The sequence below is a fragment of the Poecile atricapillus genome, chromosome Z (genome assembly GCF_030490865.1).
Source record: "Poecile atricapillus isolate bPoeAtr1 chromosome Z, bPoeAtr1.hap1, whole genome shotgun sequence".
NCBI classification, from domain to species: Eukaryota; Metazoa; Chordata; class Aves; order Passeriformes; family Paridae; genus Poecile; species Poecile atricapillus.
The window spans coordinates 71410219-71418810 of NC_081289.1; the positions used below are offsets into that span (position 1 = coordinate 71410219).

At 43.8% G+C, this 8592-nt stretch overlaps 1 long non-coding RNA gene across 1 annotated transcript; it reads left to right on the top strand.

Annotated features, from left to right (window-relative positions):
- Positions 1-5001: 5001 nt before the first annotated feature.
- On the top strand, positions 5002-7718 carry LOC131572937 (uncharacterized). The gene is made up of 3 exons (XR_009276094.1): positions 5002-5069; positions 7289-7333; positions 7469-7718. It is a non-coding gene; the product is annotated as an uncharacterized LOC131572937 (long non-coding RNA).
- Positions 7719-8592: the final 874 nt, after the last annotated feature.

Sequence of the window (8592 nt, forward strand, 5' to 3'; positions counted from 1 at the left end):
GACGGGTGGCACAGGAAGGTTGTGATCAGAAGAGAGGCTCCTGCAGGGCTCGATCAGCAGCGTCCTGAGCCAACTTGCTGCTCTGCCTGGAGCCTTGAGCTCAGTCTCCACCCTCAACTCATTCCTTGCAGAAGGGCTCAAAGGATTAGCTGTGCATGTGTGACATGAAAAATCTACTGTACATGAGAGGCTGCACCATGGTGGAGCAGATGGGGCCCTCTCACTCTCTTTCCCCCCTCTCTCTCTCTTTCATTGTCATTGTTGACTCCAGCTCCAGACTATGCACATGTCAGGACCAACGCAGGATATCCAGACCCTGGATATTGTCTCTTGTGTTTCTCTTTTCTCTGCCTTTATTTTTCTCCCATCTCACTCTGCCTGGGCACAGCATGGCTGTCCTGTTCTACTCCATCCTCGGCCCTGAAGTTTGCAGTGGGAGTGGGGAGCTTGTGGCCGTGTGCTGTGGCTTTGGAGCCAGCACCTTTGAGAAGGTCCTTGGGAGGTGCTGAGAGATGATTGAAGGTCACTGAGGAAAAGTGAGGGCTCCTTAGTCACCATTTGTGAAATTCTCTTATAAAAATTTAAAGATTCCCAGCTATGAGCTTGTGAGTGTAGAGTGTGGGATGGCTGTTGGAGTGAAGGTCACTCTTGTTGAAAGCACACAAATTCCTTACATTTGACTGAGGTTTTTGTTCATCCTAATGAGAATTCACAACCAGCTATCACACCTTGTACTGATGGCTTGTGGCAGTGAAGATTAATCCTGTCTTTACCACATAAAACCTGAAGACAGTCAGATGCCTCTTTAGTAAATCATGTGGGTGTGTGACAGCAAAAGCTGAGTCTCTTCCTGATGTGTACTAGTGGAAATTGAGACCTAGACAAAACAGACCAGACCTCTCCCTCTTTTGGGGAAACCTGTGATAGAGCGGCTGAAGGGAGTATCTTTCTCCCACGACTTGGAGAAGGACTTGCTGAGTCTTAAGATGAGAAAGGAGGAATGAGATAGAGAATGTATTTACCTGCAGTATTTCCTGGTTTCAATGCTCTTTTCAGTTAAGATGTATTTTCAAGCACTGCCAGGTCAGAAATGTTACTTTTTCAGAACAGGACAGAAACCTGATCTACTACTAGCTACATTGCTATATGGACATAGATGAATGAGTTCTTTTGTTATTGTTGCAGAAACGGCCTCTGGCTTCTGACTTTAGAGGTCCTGTGATGAGCAAGAAGCAGAGAATTGCTTGCCAGCTCAGTTACAACCAGCCAGCAGCTGATGGCGACTTCTCTTCCTTGCTGCTGCCTTCCACATCCACTTTCACATTGAACGTGTCTCCAAGTGTTGGCTCCATTTCCCCCTGCACCTGTGAGGTTCAAGAAAAAGACAAATTTCAGAGTTCTAGCACCCCAGAGCCTTCTGGGGTGGAGGAGGAGATCCCCAATCCTAATGGAAAGAAAAATCAACTGGGGAGGCTGAAGCAGTTCTGTCCCTCGGAATTCGATGAAGGTATTAATGTGCTGCCTTTCCTAAGTCCTGGGTGGATAACCGTGGTGTAAAGATTTGGTTATTAAGAGAAGCTTCTCCCCAAATTCAGGTGCAAGTGCAGCCCTTTTCCAGTGTCAATAGTAAAAATGTTATTTAACAGTAAATGCAAACTAGATATAAAGATATAAAGAGATAAAAAGATATAAAGAAATAAGAGAAGATATAAAGAAATAAGAGAGGCAGGGTGGGGGGAAGAGAGAGACATTAAGTAGGAAGATATCACTACCACCTGGATTCTGTGTTGTCCAGTTGGTCCTTCCTCACTCTGGTCTTCTTGGTGGTGCAGGTCCCCATGTTGTAAGTAAAGGAAGTACCACCTTTATACTGGATCCACAGGGTGCTCACAGATGTTCCCACATCTTGGGCTAGAAGTGATGGAAGCATTCATTCTCTTACCCACAGTCTCTCCAGTGGAATGTTTGTCTGGTGTCCTAATTGCAAACCTTCAGCACTGTTAGGCCAAGGCTTGGTGCTTTCCTTCATGCCATCTGTGCTTCTCTCAAATTCCTCTTCTGCTGCCTTATCTCTTATGGGAATATCCTTCTTTGACATCAAGAAGGAATATCCTTCTTTGACATATCTTCTTCTCAAGTAGATAATTGTGTTCTTGCACCTTGTGAAAAGGCAGCTTTGAAGGCTGCATACATGAAGGCACTGCTCTACATTTCTGCTCTACCATTATTCCATGCTTTATGCTCATGAAAAACCAATACTGTTTTTTCTGCCATTCCATTCCACTGTAACTCCTGGAATGGAATGGCAGAAAAACATCAAAGGCCAGAAATCTGTGCTGCTGCAACCTTATCTAAAACTATCTTAATTTTTAGAAATTCTCCGTCTGTAGTTGTCATGGGGTTACTTTACCTTTAAGAAAGTTAAAGTTGCTGGGGACTGCTGGGAGTCTTTTCTCCTGACCAATTATCGGTCATTGCTGAGAATTGACAGCAGTTTTAGCCATTGAAAAGTGGAATCAACTTGTGAACCCCACCTTAAAGTGTACAACCAGAAGTCTGTGGTTCTCTTTGTTTTCTGGCTGTGAAAGGTAGCAGAGCTTCGGCCTCTCGCTCTGCCCGGCCACGTGGCCGGGCGGGGGCCGGGCCGGGCCTGCCGCGTCTCCTGTCTCCCGGCCGGGAGATGGGGCCTGCGGGAGCTTGCTCCGAGCCAAGCTAGGCCGGGCCGGTTCCTGGCTTAGCTGCAGGTTTTGCCGTGATGGAATTTACCAGAAACTGCCGAGTAAAGAAGGAGAAGAGCTCTAAGCCTGCTGCAAGCAGAGACACTAACTACACTCTCTACAGCAGCTATGAGGAACTTTTCATCGCAGACAGCTCCAGCTCCTGTTCAGCAGAGATCACCGAACCATCTACAAAAGCTTGGGCAAGATTTTAACTTTTTCTTATCCAGATGAGACTTGCGGATTAATCTTTTTATCCAGAGAGAGAAAAGGAGAATGATCAACATGGAAAGAGACTTTATAAACTACTAGTGGGAAGAAAGAAAAAAAGCGTCAAGAAAGGTAGAGAATTAAGAAGATGCTTTAATTAAGCTGAAATATCTTTCTGTTAAAACCATGGGGATGGACAATGAAGTCCTGAAAAGAACTCCTTTAATTCATGATAGAGTATGGGGAAGAATATAGTGTTCAAAGTGTAAATTTGAGTAAAAAGTAGAGTAATTGTGGTATAGTGAAGTGCTGAGAGATTTGAAGCCTTGAGAGGCAATGAGAAAAGTGTTTTCTAGTGAAACTCACAGAAACAGATGAAGAATACTTTTTTTTGCCTTTGACTAACTTATCCTTGAAAATACTATCCCTAAACATCATGACCCATAACACATTTCAGAGTGATGTGGAATGGGAGGGGTGGGCTTTGATAACAGCAGCTCTGGGCAGCTGATATCAAGGAAACAGAAAACTATAACAAAATAGCTTTCTTGTGAGAAACTCCATAAATTAACAGAAAGGAACTTCTGTTTCTTTACAGAAACTGGTGGAAAGACTGTAGAAAGAATTGAAATTGTTTAAACCATCAAAATTATAAAGTTTTTGTCTCTGTTGTCATGTGAACAAAAGAATGGTGGGCAGTAAGAAATGAAAAGGTTTTTCTGAAAGTTTATTCTGGTGTTCTTATTCTTGTAGTTTGTCAATAAACTTTCTTTATTCCTTTTAAGTTTTATGCCTAGTTTGCTCTTGTTTTAATCCATATCTCACAGCAAGAAATAAATAATTCTTTTTTCCCCTTTTTGTTAATTACTAGTTCAAAACCACGACAGTAGTGCAAAACCAATCAAGAAGAAAGAGATGTCAAATAGATTGCTGTTCAGAGAACGTGGTTAAAAGGAAGAGCCAGGCACTAGAAAGTCACAGGGAATGGATTTTTTTTCTTTCCGTTTGATTTCTAATAAACTGAAAGTTGTCTCAGACAGTTGACTGAGCCACCACTTTTTCCATCAGCAGCTTTTCAAGACTGCATGCTGGAGATAGAAACCTATCACCCATTTACTGCAGACTAGTTTACTGAAACATGTAAGCATCTCAGTGATTTCATCGTTGTTTGTTGAACTCAGCCTTTTGATGGAAACTCCATGGAAGCTACAAAACCTGGCCTGTGGTTTGCTGGAGTTGTAGTTGCAGAATTTCTGTCTTCAATAGGTCTAGAAGTGGTACAGACTGAAAATAGCATTGAAAAGCAAACCAGAAAATCCACAAGGAGCACTTGATTTGTCATCAGAGGGACACTCCCAGTAGGGCAGAGTTCAGTTGCTTTGTTAAATCTATGTCTTGTCTCTTTTGGAGGTTGAACTTGCAAATAACAAGGTTTTTTACCCTGGAGGCATGTCTAGAGTGTGCAGTCTTGCAAGTGGTGCTGTGCTTGTAGAGACAGGTGCCTTGAGATGGTCTTTGCACATTTCTTCTGCACATACACGTGGTAGCTGCAAACCTTGGGATGTCTTTGGAAAGATTCCTGCTTGAGTCTCTAAAGATGTGAGCATTGTTTTTCAAAAGCGAGTTAGAAAATTCTGCCCAGTTGCTGTTGGAAAAATCTGTACTGTGTTTCAAGTTGGGGCTTAGGCTGAAGCTTTTGTGTGGACTGAGCCATGAGAGCAAATGCACTTTTGGAAATGAAATGCCCACGCCAAAGCTTACCAGTTGTATTGAACATACTGTGACTATTGCTGTTTCTGTCCAGTTTTATTACCCCTTTGACACTTCTGTTTATACTTCTGCTACACCATGTAGTAACACAGAACCTCTAGAACAAAGTGGCCATCCTCTTTCTAAACCCTGGGACTGGCTACTGTAGAGAAGATCACATGTGCCCATCCCATGATAAAATGTTGTATCTTTTTCGGAGTCATTTGCTGTGTGAAAAAAGCTCTAAAAGGACTTGTTCAAGCCCATACATTTGGTGTTTTTTGGATATTGAAAGATCTTATAATCAAGATGCTACTTTTCTTCAGGAGAAAGAAAAGATACTTCCATTGCCTCTACCTGCTCTGCAACAGCCAACCAACCAGACTACTTGAGGTGAGTAAAATTGCCATTAACTCTCAGTGGGGTGCAGTGTCAAGCTGTTTCCTATGTGGAAAGGATAAGTTGGAGAAGGTTTTGCTGGGCCTCCAAGGCTCAGAGCTGAGATGAGCACCGAGGTGGGTTAGGCCTGGAAAGGCCCTTCCTTGCTGCAGGGCAGTTGCCCAGGGCAGCTGCAGCAGTGGTGCTGCATCCCGTCATGGGATTTGCAGTGCAGGAGGGGAGGGGGAAGTGTGTGTGTGTTTGTGGTATAAAGCAGTGGGAATTACTCTCAGCTTCTGTCAGAGCTGTGATGTTGGCAAGGGCAGTCAGGCCTCCTGCAGCCCTTGGGCTCTGGGGCAGCTGCGGCCTTTGGAGCAGGCGCGGCAGGGCCCTGGCTCATATTGGATACAGCCAGGGATGTTCCGTGGGGAGGCTGAGGGCAAGGCGGGCCCTGCAGGGGAGCAATGGAGGGAGGCCTGTGGTAGGGCTCTTGCTAGGGGATGTCACTGGACAAAAGCCAATAGTCCAGGCTGTTGCTTCTCTGCTACCTCCCAAAATGTTGGAAGGCCTCTGCAGTTTTCTTTTCAAAACCATGCAGCACGCCGGTCAGGTGCATCTGGCCTGGGGTGCATCACTGGCACACGTTGTCTGTCTTGGTACAATTTCAAGTTGTTAAAGATTTCCTGCTTGTAAATATTAATCTCAGATGCTTTGAAGGATTCCTTCCCATGTGAAGGGAGTTCTTGTCATCCAGAAAGAAGCTGGTCTTCAGGCCCAGCGGAGCAGAAGCACTGGTGTGGCGTTGCTGAAGTGGTATTTATTCTTCTCATTGCCACTTCATCTTGGATTTGGGTCATGAGTTTGATAGAACTGCACTTGTGTTGATTTGAGGGGGAAGGGAATGAAGAAGGTTTTACTCCCATCAGTGGCTTCAAGCATTAATGAGTTTTGCCCTCCTTAAGAGCTGATGTGGTTTGGGGTTTAGTTGTGGTTTCAGACCAGTCTGCAGTTTGTTCCTGTGCCTCTGATACAAGTGCCTCTTTTCAACTCTCAGTCACGTAACTGCTGCTCATTAGAAAAATGAAATTTTATCCTTAACTCTGCTTTGCCATTAGACAGACAGAGATGGAGCTCAAAAGTTCAACTCTGCAACCAACTCAATAGAAATGCAGTCCCTGCCAAAATAGTATTGCAGATGGATTTTCAAAAAGAAATGTAAATGAAAAGGTTTTCCTACTCAGAAAGAAGATAAAATTAGGCAATATTTCTTCTCTCCCTGAAGCTGCTGTGTTTGTTAGTCCTTTGACATTTGAAATCAGTGCTGATATTTCTTAAACGTGATCCACTTGCTAATGAAGAAAACCTCTACAATGTAAAACAGTAGTTACTAGGTGTCATAGAAATGTGACAGATTTTCAGAGCTACCTGACTTCATTCTCTTGAAGCACATCAGGTTGCATGTAGAAACATTGAGACCCAGAGTGATTGACTGAGAGTTTGGGGGTCTGTATTTGACATTCACCACGTGCTTGGTGTAAGAGTGCACGTGTGCTTTATGGAATAGAAACATATCAGAATGTTCTCTTAGAGTACACTCCTAGAAAAATGGTCTGATTTTTCCATTAGAAAATACGTAGCCATAGTCTCCTTGGACCAACGCCAGCGCTACAAGGATGACTTCAATGCAGAGTATGAGGAATACCGAAATTTATATACTCGGATTGACAAGATCAGAGAGCACTTCACACAGCTTCAGGAACAATGGAAGTCTGTGACCGCAGGCTCTGAAGCCCATCAGGTAGAGAAGGATAAACCCATGAAGACCCTGCTTCATCAGAGCAGTCTTTTGGATTCCCTGGGGCTGCTCATTGAGATGCAGAGAAACTGAGGAATTGGCATATATGCTCAGACACGGCTTGGGCTGGGTCAGACTTTTGGCAAGACCCTGCCCATAAAACCCTGTTTGAACTGTCTGAGAACAAACTGTAGTGTGAGAGGTGTCCCAAGCAGAGTCTTAGAGCATGTGCTCCTTCTGGTGCCTGTTGAGAGGCTTAATTGCAGATCTTGGGTGATACTGGGAGTTGGGGATTTGTTTTTGCAAAGCTCCCAGAAGAGTGGTGTAGCTCACAGAGAAGAAAATCTCGGGAGTCAAACGGAGTGCATTTGTAGTGCTTTAGCAAAATTTGCATTTTATGGTGGTAGTGAAACATTCTTTGTGTGTCTTTTTCTTGAAGATGCTGCTTCATCGAATCCTAGCAGATTATCAGCAGATACAACAGGTATGTCTGACATCAGATCTGCAGGGCGTGGTTACTGCTGAGTCTGGCTCAAGGCTTTCTTAAAGCAAAGCACGTCTTGTAAACTCTGCAGAAGTGTTTGCATGCCCTAATTTTCTTTTGATTTCTCCTTCATAGGATAGCCCAAGCTACTTTGAAATGAAGAACAGGTGCCTGTACCTCCACAGCAAGCTGTCACATATTCAGAGCCTCATATCTGAATTTGACAAGCAGTAGGTGGAGTTCTGGCACCAGGCAAGTGCTTCAGCCAAAAATATCTATGAACTCTGGACTTTTTATTTAAACCAGAAGATTAGGCTTTTAGGATTATTTACTTTAGTATTAAACAGTAGGTTCTGTTAGCAGTAAGCAGTTGGTTAGTTTCTAAAAATGTAGGATTAGTTCAAAGAAATTTAAGAAGTTTAAGAATTAGAAAGACAATAGTATTGAACTTAAAGAATAAAGAAATTTGATTTGTGACAACTCCTTCTCTCATTGTTACTTGTATCATATTGGAGTGTTTTTTTTCTTCTGGTCAATTATTTTCTTCAAGATGTAGGTTTGTCCACTGAAATAAATTTATCCGGAAAGTGCTGAGGCCCAGTACCTCTACTATGAGGTTGCCTACATTTTAAGAAAATATTAGAGGAAATGGAAATTCGTTATGATACATATAGGGGTGTTTTCCAACCTTTCCTGTCAAAGCACACACTTTGCCTTAAGTGGTCCAAAGTGTAGGAGTTTGGACAACCCCCTCTGTGAATCAGCTTGTTTGGGAGGGTTACAGAGGAATGTGTTATGGGCTGCTCTAAGCTGTCAGCTAAAGCAGCTGCCAGGACTGCTTGGAGATCATGGCCTCATCTTGTCAGTGAGCCAAGGAATATCCAGATCTTTTGCAAGTGTTCCATAAAACACATGGAGAAGTGTGATAGATTGGCAGTTCAGAAAACAAAGTGAAGCACCTGAGGAAGTTAAAACTGCTGGAGGCTGATAGGAGTTTTTCTCTTGGCCAATAACTGGCCATTTCTGAGAACTGACAATAGTTTTGACCATTGAAAAGTGAGATCTACCTGTGAACACCATCTTAAGACCTAAGCCCAGGAATTTCTTTGTCTCTTTGCTTTCTGGCTGTAAAATGTAACAGAGCTCCAGCTGGCCTCCCATCCCCATGCGGCCCGGGCGGGGACTGGGCTGAGCCTGCCACAGCTCCCGGCCGGGAGATGGGGCCTGCGGGGCTTCCCCCAGACTCCAGCCGGGCCAAG